This window comes from Rana temporaria, chromosome 2 (genome assembly GCF_905171775.1).
Source record: "Rana temporaria chromosome 2, aRanTem1.1, whole genome shotgun sequence".
Classification (NCBI taxonomy): domain Eukaryota; kingdom Metazoa; phylum Chordata; class Amphibia; order Anura; family Ranidae; genus Rana; species Rana temporaria.
This window is the reverse complement of record NC_053490.1, coordinates 386,507,881-386,518,041: the sequence shown is the minus strand read 5'-3', so window position 1 is coordinate 386,518,041 and position 10,161 is coordinate 386,507,881.

The following is a 10,161-nucleotide window of genomic DNA, read 5'->3' as shown; positions in this document are numbered from 1 at the left end:
ACTGTCACTCACACCTAATCATATTGTCACCTCCTTGCTAACGGAGAGGTCATCAGACAGAAGTCAAAAAATCTAAAATCAAATATTGCGCCAAAAACAAGAAATAGCAGCTAAACACTACAATCAGACAAGAATTGTGATAGTGCAAATAAAGTATAAAGTGTAGCGCTGTAAATGAGAAGATATGGAAACCATCAATGCCTAATTACGTGGGTGAAACCTTGGGAAAATATGACTATTCCCAATGTGCACAGACAAACATATTACTAAACCATGCTCAAAATATGAGCAGTGTATATATTCAAAAATAAAAAAGTATGTTAATATTATGTGAAAAATTTAACACAAATGCAATGAAAATCCCAACACCAAAAATAGTGTATCTTAATCACTGTGAAATAAAACAATCTACATACAATAAATTGCCAGAGTCCAAAGTTATGAGCACTAGACAGTTCAACAGTAAATATCCAAGTGGGGCGAGACTTGTCCGAAGTCGCACTGTACTTGGTACTTCAAGTGATCTATACTTGGTGTGCTATAGAGAGTGTCACCCAGGAGTGCCTTCACCTTTGGGCAGGGGGAGAGAAATTAATACTCTTACCCTCCGGGGGGGACCCAGCTCACCATACGGTGGTGGATTACCAACGCTTGTTCACACCAAGGGCTCCTAAGAACTGGATCGTCTTAAACAGACATCAAATGGGGTGCACGCCAACCCACTGCCCCCACGCTTAAATAGCGGGATTCTAAACTCATGTGTCGTACTTCCAGGATCACTTCCGTCATGGCCATGACTAAGCACTGATCTATAGTGTGAAACGCGTAGGCTGCTATCCCCATTTTCTGCTGGTTTTTGTAGTGCATTTTTTCATTTTTTATATTAAAGACAACCTAAAGGATTTTTGGAGTGCGGCTGTCCATCTTTTTTCGTCTACAATTTGCCTTGTGCATTGCCGGCACCCTTGATCTCCTGAATAGTCATTGATTGTTCATCATACCCACCTGGAGCGGTAACTCCCTTTCTCTCATAATTCAGGGAGAACTGGCCCTGTGGCATCCCCAGAACATCCACAGCAAATGCCTGAGGATGAACTTGTCCACTTACGCCCTGAACTTGGATAACCAAAGGTCCACCTGGAGAGCCCCACTATTGACAGAGCTCCACAACTGCTGAATACTGTGGAAATCCTTCTGCCAATCTTCCATTCCTGGAAAGTGAATGGCAGACAGATCAGGCAATGAAGCTCTGCCCAAGAGAGGGTGAGAATCACTTCCTCCTGAGCAGGGCCGATCCTAGGGTCACAGATGCCTGGGTGCAGAAATATTGCTGCGCCCCCACATGGGTGTGGTCATCTTACTAACTCCTCCCCTTTACAAATGTTTCTATGGCTATGACTCAAACACAGAGATGCTCCCCTAAGAAGTCTTCATTAGTGTCCCCATCAGAGCCCCCCAGCAGGTGTCCCCATCAGAGCCCCCCACAGCAGGTGTCCCCATCAGAGCCCCCCACATCAGGTGTCCCCATAGATCAGTACTTGTCCAATAGATCCCTGTAGCTCAGGCACGCTGGGAGCAGAAGCACATTACAGGGAGCGGGGCATACGTGGCATCTTTGGTTACTAGGAGGGTGGTACTCGGTGAGCATTTCTGGGAGTGTACGGATGATTGGTAGCAGCTCCGGCCAACCCAGAAGCCTCTCATCACACCACCTATGGGAGAAGAGCCGACACAGAAGGGGCGGGGCAGACAGGAGATCGCTCCACACGCACCGCACAGAATTAATTAGTGGAGCCTAGTACCGGAACGTGTTCCAATACTAGGCTCCGCTGCGGTACCCAACCCGGATTCCGGGGACAGCGGGAGGTATGCGTTCTTGTCAGTTGCCAGCAGGGAGAGCAAGCGGGATGGGGAACCGCAGCACCCGCTACATGTGCTCCGCCTCTGGACACAGACAAGGAGGAGGGATTAGATTACTTTGGAGCTTTGGCGCCCCCATTTCTGCGCCGCCTGGGTGCGGAGCACCCCGCGCACCCTGCCTAGGATCGGCCCTGCTCCTGAGCCACCTAAGCCAAGAATGTGAGAATTTTTATGAGATAAGAGATCACTGGAGTCACCAAAAGCATACGCCTCTTCCAAGGCAACACATTTTTTCAGGGATATTGTTAGGTCAATCTCCTAGCAGAGCAAGCACTTCAACAGGGTAATCCCAGTTGTTGGAAAAAAAAAACAACACTAAAGGTGAAAGTGTATAGAGAAGCCAGAGGAACTAATGGCAGCTGCCATGATCCAAGTCCTAAATTTATTTTAGAAGAGGACTCAGGAAGCAGCAGTTTCAAATTCTGCGAGAAATTCAAATTTCCCAAACGGCCTTTTCAATCTGAGGTAAACTCTGATCCTGGGGTTCCTCTGGTGCAGAATCCTCTGAGGAGGAGTCTTTCCCCTCCACATCTTCTGGTATGAATTTGTTTGCTTTCTCCTCCAGATGTTCCTCCACTGATAATAAGAAACGGGAGGAGAAAGGGACACATCCATTAAAGACAAGCATGACAGCACGGACTACGCATGCGTGACTTGGGTGTCATCAGGGAATGCAGAGGGTGGAGAAGTATTTCACCTTCCACAGCCCCCCCCCCACCATTGCCACTGCGATTTAGCATTTAGATGCATAAAAATGGTAGAAACCCAAGGGGAATCCCCAAGTAAATAAATAAAGGAGTGGTCCAGGCATATCGAACAGTGAGCAGAACCAGATCCTGTGACCTGCATGTCACACAGATGCTTCCAAACAGCAGTCTCAGCCCGCTAGAAGCACACAGTAAAAAGCACCATACAAAAGCAGCTGATACACAAAGCCGACAAACAGCAGGGCCACCACTCCTTGTACCAAAGTAGGGTTGTTGGGGGGTGGGAGTACCTTTTTATAGGATTACTAACAGGGCTATCCAGGGGCACTCACCAGCCCAGATGAAGGACTTTTTTTTAGCAGGGTCCTAACCAGGGCTTTTTTTCAGGGGGAACTTGGGGGAACTGAGTTCCACCACCTTTGGCTCAGACCCTTTGGTGCCTGCTCACCACAATCACTTGTAAACACAGACGTCTGGTTTCTGTGTTTACAAGTGACAGCTTTGTAACCCGCTGAACTCTGCGCTCTGTATGTAATGCAATTCTGGTATTTAATGCCCCTTTAAGACCCTTCTACTGTTTGTGAAATCTGTGGTTGAGTTCCTGCACCTATTTTCTGAGAAAAAAAGCTCTGGTCCTAACTTCACCAACCCAACACAGCTGGCTTTGCCAAGAGGGCTTTCAGGGACTTGATCCCCCAGCTGGGGTTCACTGGCATGGACCTGTTGAGTACCCTACCATAATACATCAGGCAATATTAATGTGCAGGGCTCTGTAAACAAAGGGTCCAGTTCCAACCGGCAACAATACAGGCCATTATTCCGTCTCTTAGTCTGGTGGGGAGTCCGGGTTCCAGTACTCTGAGCCATGACAGCCAAAGGAATGGATAGATACAGTCTCCTGATGCCTGTTGGAACCATCGACAATCTGGTAAAATTGTGCAGAGAGCTGCATAGCAGTAATTTTCACCTTCGACAATGGCAAGAAAACTGAAGCCCGGTCTACCGAGGAGAGATTATACCTAGGAATGAACTGCCTGTCTTTTTTTTTACAGGGTCCAATCACGTAGCAATTAACCCCTTATTGCCAGATTCTCTGAGCATTAACCCCTCATCACCCAATTCTCAGAGCATGTATATTAACCCCTCATCACCCAATTCGCAGAGCATGTGTATTAACCCCTCATCACCTGATTCTCAGCGCATGTGTATTAAAACCTCTTCAACCATTTTTAAATTATATGTGTATTAACCCCTCATCACCCGATTTTTAGTGCATGTGTAATAACCCCTCATCACCTGATTTTTAGTGCATGTGTAATAACCCCTCATCACCCGATTTTTAGTGCATGTGTAATAACCCCTCATCACCCGATTTTTAGTGCATGTGTAATAACCCCTCATCACCCGATTTTTAGTGCATGTGTAATAACCCCTCATCACCTGATTTTTAGTGCATGTGTAATACCCCTCATCACCCGATTTTTAGTGCATGTGTAATAACCCCTCATCACCCGATTTTTAGTGCATGTGTAATAACCCCTCATCACCCGATTTTTAGTGCATGTGTAATAACCCCTCATCACCTGATTTTTAGTGCATGTGTAATACCCCTCATCACCCGATTTTTAGTGCATGTGTAATAACCCCTCATCACTCGATTTTTAGTGCATGTGTAATAACCCCTCATCACCCGATTTTTAGTGCATATGTAATAACCCCTCATCACCCAATTTTTAGTGCATGTGTAATAACCCCTCATCACCCGATTTTTAATGCATGTGTAATACCCCTCATCACCCGATTTTTAGTGCATGTGTAATACCCCTCATCACCCGATTTTTAATGCATGTGTAATACCCCTCATCACCCGATTTTTAGTGCATGTGTAATAACCCTCATCACCCGATTTTTAGTGCATGTGTAATAACCCCTCATCACCCGATTTTTAGTGCATGTGTAATAACCCCTCATCACCCGATTTTTAGTGCATGTGTAATACCCCTCATCACCTGATTTTTAGTGCATGTGTAATAACTCCTCATCACCCGATTTTTTGTGCATGTGTAATAACCCTTCATAAACTGATTTTTAGTGCCTTTGTAATAACCCCTCATCACCCGATTTTTAGTGCATGCGTTCTAACCCAGCCCTGATCAACCTTTTCCACACAGAGGAACATCTTCATGAACTTTCCGGTCTCAGGAAACCCCTGCTAAAAATGACTATATCTACACCTCATGATACATTAGTGTGATGGTCAGTGGGAAGAATGCCCTCTTACAGATAACTATAACAACTTCCGGACCAACAACGTACCCGTACATCGCTGGACTTCGGGTGGTTATTCTGCAGCTTTTATTATGCAGATGCAGACATCATTCCTGTACCGGTTTTTATATATATACAGTGCCACAATTCATAAAGTGTAATATTAAAATGCTAACAGTCCATAAAAGTGCTTCAAATAAACCTACTCTTGCGCCCTTCGAGGACCAAACTCACGACACGTTGTTGACTTCCTAAGTGTACACTAAGGTAGGTCAAACTACGCTTAATGTCTCTGGTCAGACTCTTCTAATCACCATTCACAAATCCATAATGTTCCACACACATAGAAAAGAAAGAAATCTCATTGCACATTATTGTTTATTAAAACATCCCCACAAAATTGTAAAATATATGCACTCACAAGGGCCCGGATTCAAGAAGCAATTGCGCCTGTGTAACCATAGTTACACAGTGCAATCGCTTACTTGCCCCGGCGTAACGAATGCTCCTGATTCAGGAACCTCGTTACGCCGACTGCAGCCTAAGATATGCGCGGCATAAGGCTCTTATGCCCGCATATCTTAGGCTGCATTCTTGCGATGGCCGCTAGGTGGCGTTCCCGTTGTGCTCAGCGTATAGTATGCAAATTGCATACTAACGCCGATTCACAACGTTACGCGAGCCCTGCGTACGCAGTTTACGTCGTTTCCGTACGGCGTCTTTCGCGTAAGGCTGCCCCTGCTATTAGCAGGGGCAGCCAATGTTACGTATACCCGTCGTTCCCGCGGCGCGAAATTTCAAATTTACGTAGTTTGCGTAAGTGATTCGTGAATGGCGCTGGATGCCATTCACGTTCACTTTGAAGCAAATGACGTCCTTGCGGCGTCATTTGCCGCAATGCACGTCGGGAAAGTTTCCCGCCCCCTACGGGATCATTTAAATTGCGCGCGCTTACGCCGGGCATTTTGCCGGCGCGCCCACGCAATTTACGGAGCTACCGCTCCGTGAATCAAGGGCAGCGCAGTAAATTTGCGGGGGCGCAGGGCAAAAACGTTGCCCTGTGCCTCCGTAAAAAATTCGCAAATCTACCTGAATCCGGGCCAAGGTCTACTGCCTCGGAATAACACACGGAATAATCTGCTGTCAAAAATCTACTGGATGCCACTGCTCCAATGTAAAAGAAATCCTAGCTGCTAACTAGCCGCTGGATTGCTTTTACAAGCAGGAAACCCCCCCTCCTGCGGCTTTCTTGGGCTCCTCCTCACCCCGGCGAGAGAGCTGCCGGCTGGTTTGAGAGCTGAACAAAGATTGGATCGGCTCTTGGCTATGGTAACCCAGAAGCGATGCCCTAAAACGACTTCTGATTTACCCAGGTGTCAACGGTGCCATTTAAAAAAAAATCAAAAGCATAGCACCAATCTTGGTGTTTTGAATGATTTTAAGGGCCAGAGGAGGGATTTGGTCTCGCCATAAAGAATACCTGTCAAATGCCTACCGCTATTAACATTCCTTGTGACAGCAATACACCGCTCCTAAAGCGCCCCTGCCCATTGAAATCAATGGGCAGTGCCACTGAAGTGGCATGGCAGTGGCAGTTTTAACCATTTATTTGGCCACTAGCCGAGGTTAAAAGCTCCCCACTAGCGGCCTCCTAAAGCACCGCAAAGATGCTGCTTGCAGGACTTTTTTTAACGTCCTGCCGCACCGCTCCAGTGTGAAAGCACTCGGGCTCTCATACTGGGACTGCAAGGGAGGCGTTTTTAGGCACTATTTTTAGAGCTAAAAAGCCTCCAGTGTGAAAGGAGTCTTAAAGGGATGAGATGGCAACCTTGATTGGACAGAGCTGGTCACATGGTAAAGAGCTGCTGTAATTGGCTCTTTACCCCGAAGGACACAGTGATCACAGATCTGTGCCAATGCAAGCATGAAGTGTGATCACGGGACAACGTTCATAGATGCCCTCCTGGCACTGTGAGCCTGTGCTGTAGCCATCTTTTGGCTATAAGGTGGGTGGGAGGTCGTTAAGATTGAGAAAAATGTGTATGCCCCCACCCACTATTTAAAAAAAAAGAAAAACTCTGTGGGACTACCACTGTGTGACATACAAAATTGCAACACCCATGAATTTATTCTCTAGGGCTTCTGCTTTAAAAAGATATATATAATGTTTGGGGGGGGGGGGGGTGGGCGCTACGTAATTTTCTTGCAAAAAATACTGTTTGTCACTATCACATTTTCACTAAACCCGCCAGAAAAGGCCTGGTCTGGATTTAAAGATCAATGTGGGATTTTATCTATCAGGCAGGAATTGCTCAAGGAACCCCTAACAACCTCTGGAGGAACCCTAGTGTCCCATGGAACCCTGCTCTAAGCCCTCATTGCCTGATTGCCAGTAAAGAGGGGGGGACAAGAGAGCGCCCCCCTCTCCTGAACCGTACCAGGCCACATGCCCTCAACATGGGGAGGGTGCTTTGGGGTCCCCCCCCCAAAGCACCTTGTCCCCATGTTGATGGGGACAAGGGCCTCATCCCCACAACCCTGGCCGGTGGTTGTGGGGGTCTGCGGGCGGGGGGCTTATCGGAATCTGGAAGACCCCTTTAACAAAGGGGACCCCCAGATCCCGCCCCCCCCCTGTGTGAAATGGTAATGGGGTACATTGTACCTCTACCATTTCACCAAAAAAAGTGTCAAAAATGTAAAAAATTACAATAGCCGGTTTTTGACAATTCCTTTATTAACCACTAGCCGACCGCCCACCGCCGTTCCACGTCCGCAAGTTGGCTCGGCTGGGCGAGAGCACGTAGTATAACGTCCTCTCTCCCAGCCGCCACTAGGGGCGCACGGGCGCCGCCGGAGGCGCGCGCTCGCCCCCGACTCCCGTGCGTGTGCCCGGCGGGCGCGATCGCCGCCGGGCACACGCGATCGCTCGTTACAGAGCGGGGACCGGGAGCTGTGTGTGTAAACACACAGCTCCGGGTCCTGTCAGCAGGGGAAATGCTGATCTTCGGTTCATACAATGTATGAACCGAGGATCAGTGTTTCCCCTAGTGAGGCCCCCCCCCCCCCCCCCACAGTAAGAACACACCCAGGGACATACTTAACCCCTTCCCCGCCCCCTAGTGTTAACCCCTTCACTGCCAGTGGCATTTTTATAGTAATCCAATGCATTTTTATAGCACTGATCGCTATAAAAATGCCAATGGTCCCAAAAATGTGTCAAAAGTGTCCGAAGTGTCCGCCATAATGTCGCAATACCGAAAAAAAAATCGCTGATCGCCGCCATTACTAGTAAAAAATATATAATAAAAATGACATAAAAATACCCCCTATTTTGTAAACGCTATAACTTTTGCGCAAACCAATCAATAAACGCTTATTGCGATTTTTTTTTACGAAAAATATGTAGAAGAAAACGTATCAGCCTAAACTGAGGAAAAAATATGTTTTTTTATATATTTTTGGGGGATATTTATTATAGCAAAATGTAAAAAATATTCATTTTTTTCAAAATTGTCTCTCTATTTTTGTTTATAGCGCAAAAAATAAAAAATGCAGAGGTGATCAAATACCACCAAAAGAAAACTCTATTTGTGGGAAAAAAGGGACGGCAATTTTGTTTGGGAGCCACGTCGCACGACCGCGCAATTGTCTGTTAAAGCGACGCAGTCCCGAATCGCAAAAAGTACTCTGGTCTTTGGGCAGCAATACAGGGAGTGCAGAATTATTAGGCAAATGAGTATTTTGACCACATCATCCTCTTTATGCATGTTGTCTTACTCCAAGCTGTATAGGCTCGAAAGCCTACTACCAATTAAGCATATTAGGTAATGTGCATCTCTGTAATGAGAAGGGGTGTGGTCTAATGACATCAACCCCCTATATCAGGTGTGCATAATTATTAGGCAACTTCCTTTCCTTTGGCAAAATGGGTCAAAAGAAGGACTTGACAGGCTCAGAAAAGTCAAAAATAGTGAGATATCTTGCAGAGGGATGCAGCACTCTTAAAATTGCAAAGCTTCTGAAGCGTGATCATCGAACAATCAAGCGTTTCATTCAAAATAGTCAACAGGGTCGCAAGAAGCGTGTGGAAAAACCAAGGCGCAAAATAACTGCCCATGAACTGAGAAAAGTCAAGCGTGCAGCTGCCAAGATGCCACTTGCCACCAGTTTGGCCATATTTCAGAGCTGCAACATCACTGGAGTGCCCAAAAGCACAAGGTGTGCAATACTCAGAGACATGGCCAAGGTAAGAAAGGCTGAAAGACGACGACCACTGAACAAGACACACAAGCTGAAACGTCAAGACTGGGCCAAGAAATATCTCAAGACTGATTTTTCTAAGGTTTTATGGACTGATGAAATGAGAGTGAGTCTTGATGGGCCAGATGGATGGGCCGTGGCTGGATTGGTAAAGGGCAGAGAGCTCCAGTCCGACTCAGACGCCAGCAAAGTGGAGGTGGAGTACTGGTTTGGGCTGGTATCATCAAAGATGAGCTTGTGGGGCCTTTTCGGGTTGAGGATGGAGTCAAGCTCAACTCCCAGTCCTACTGCCAGTTTCTGGAAGACACCTTCTTCAAGCAGTGGTACAGGAAGAAGTCTGCATCCTTCAAGAAAAACATGATTTTCATGCAGGACAATGCTCCATCACACGCGTCCAAGTACTCCACAGCGTGGCTGGCAAGAAAGGGTATAAAAGAAGAAAAACTAATGACATGGCCTCCTTGTTCACCTGATCTGAACCCCATTGAGAACCTGTGGTCCATCATCAAATGTGAGATTTACAAGGAGGGAAAACAGTACACCTCTCTGAACAGTGTCTGGGAGGCTGTGGTTGCTGCTGCACGCAATGTTGATGGTGAACAGATCAAAACACTGACAGAATCCATGGATGTAAGGCTTTTGAGTGTCCTTGCAAAGAAAGGTGGCTATATTGGTCACTGATTTGTTTTTGTTTTGTTTTTGAATGTCAGAAATGTATATTTGTGAATGTTGAGATGTTATATTGGTTTCACTGGTAAAAATAAATAATTGAAATGGGTATATATTTGTTTTTTGTTAAGTTGCCTAATAATTATGCACAGTAATAGTCACCTGCACACACAGATATCCCCCTAAAATAGCTAAAACTAAAAACAAACTAAAAACTACTTCCAAAAATATTCAGCTTTGATATTAATGAGTTTTTTGGGTTCATTGAGAACATGGTTGTTGTTCAATAATAAAATTAATCCTCAAAAATACAACTTGCCTAATAATTCTGCACTCC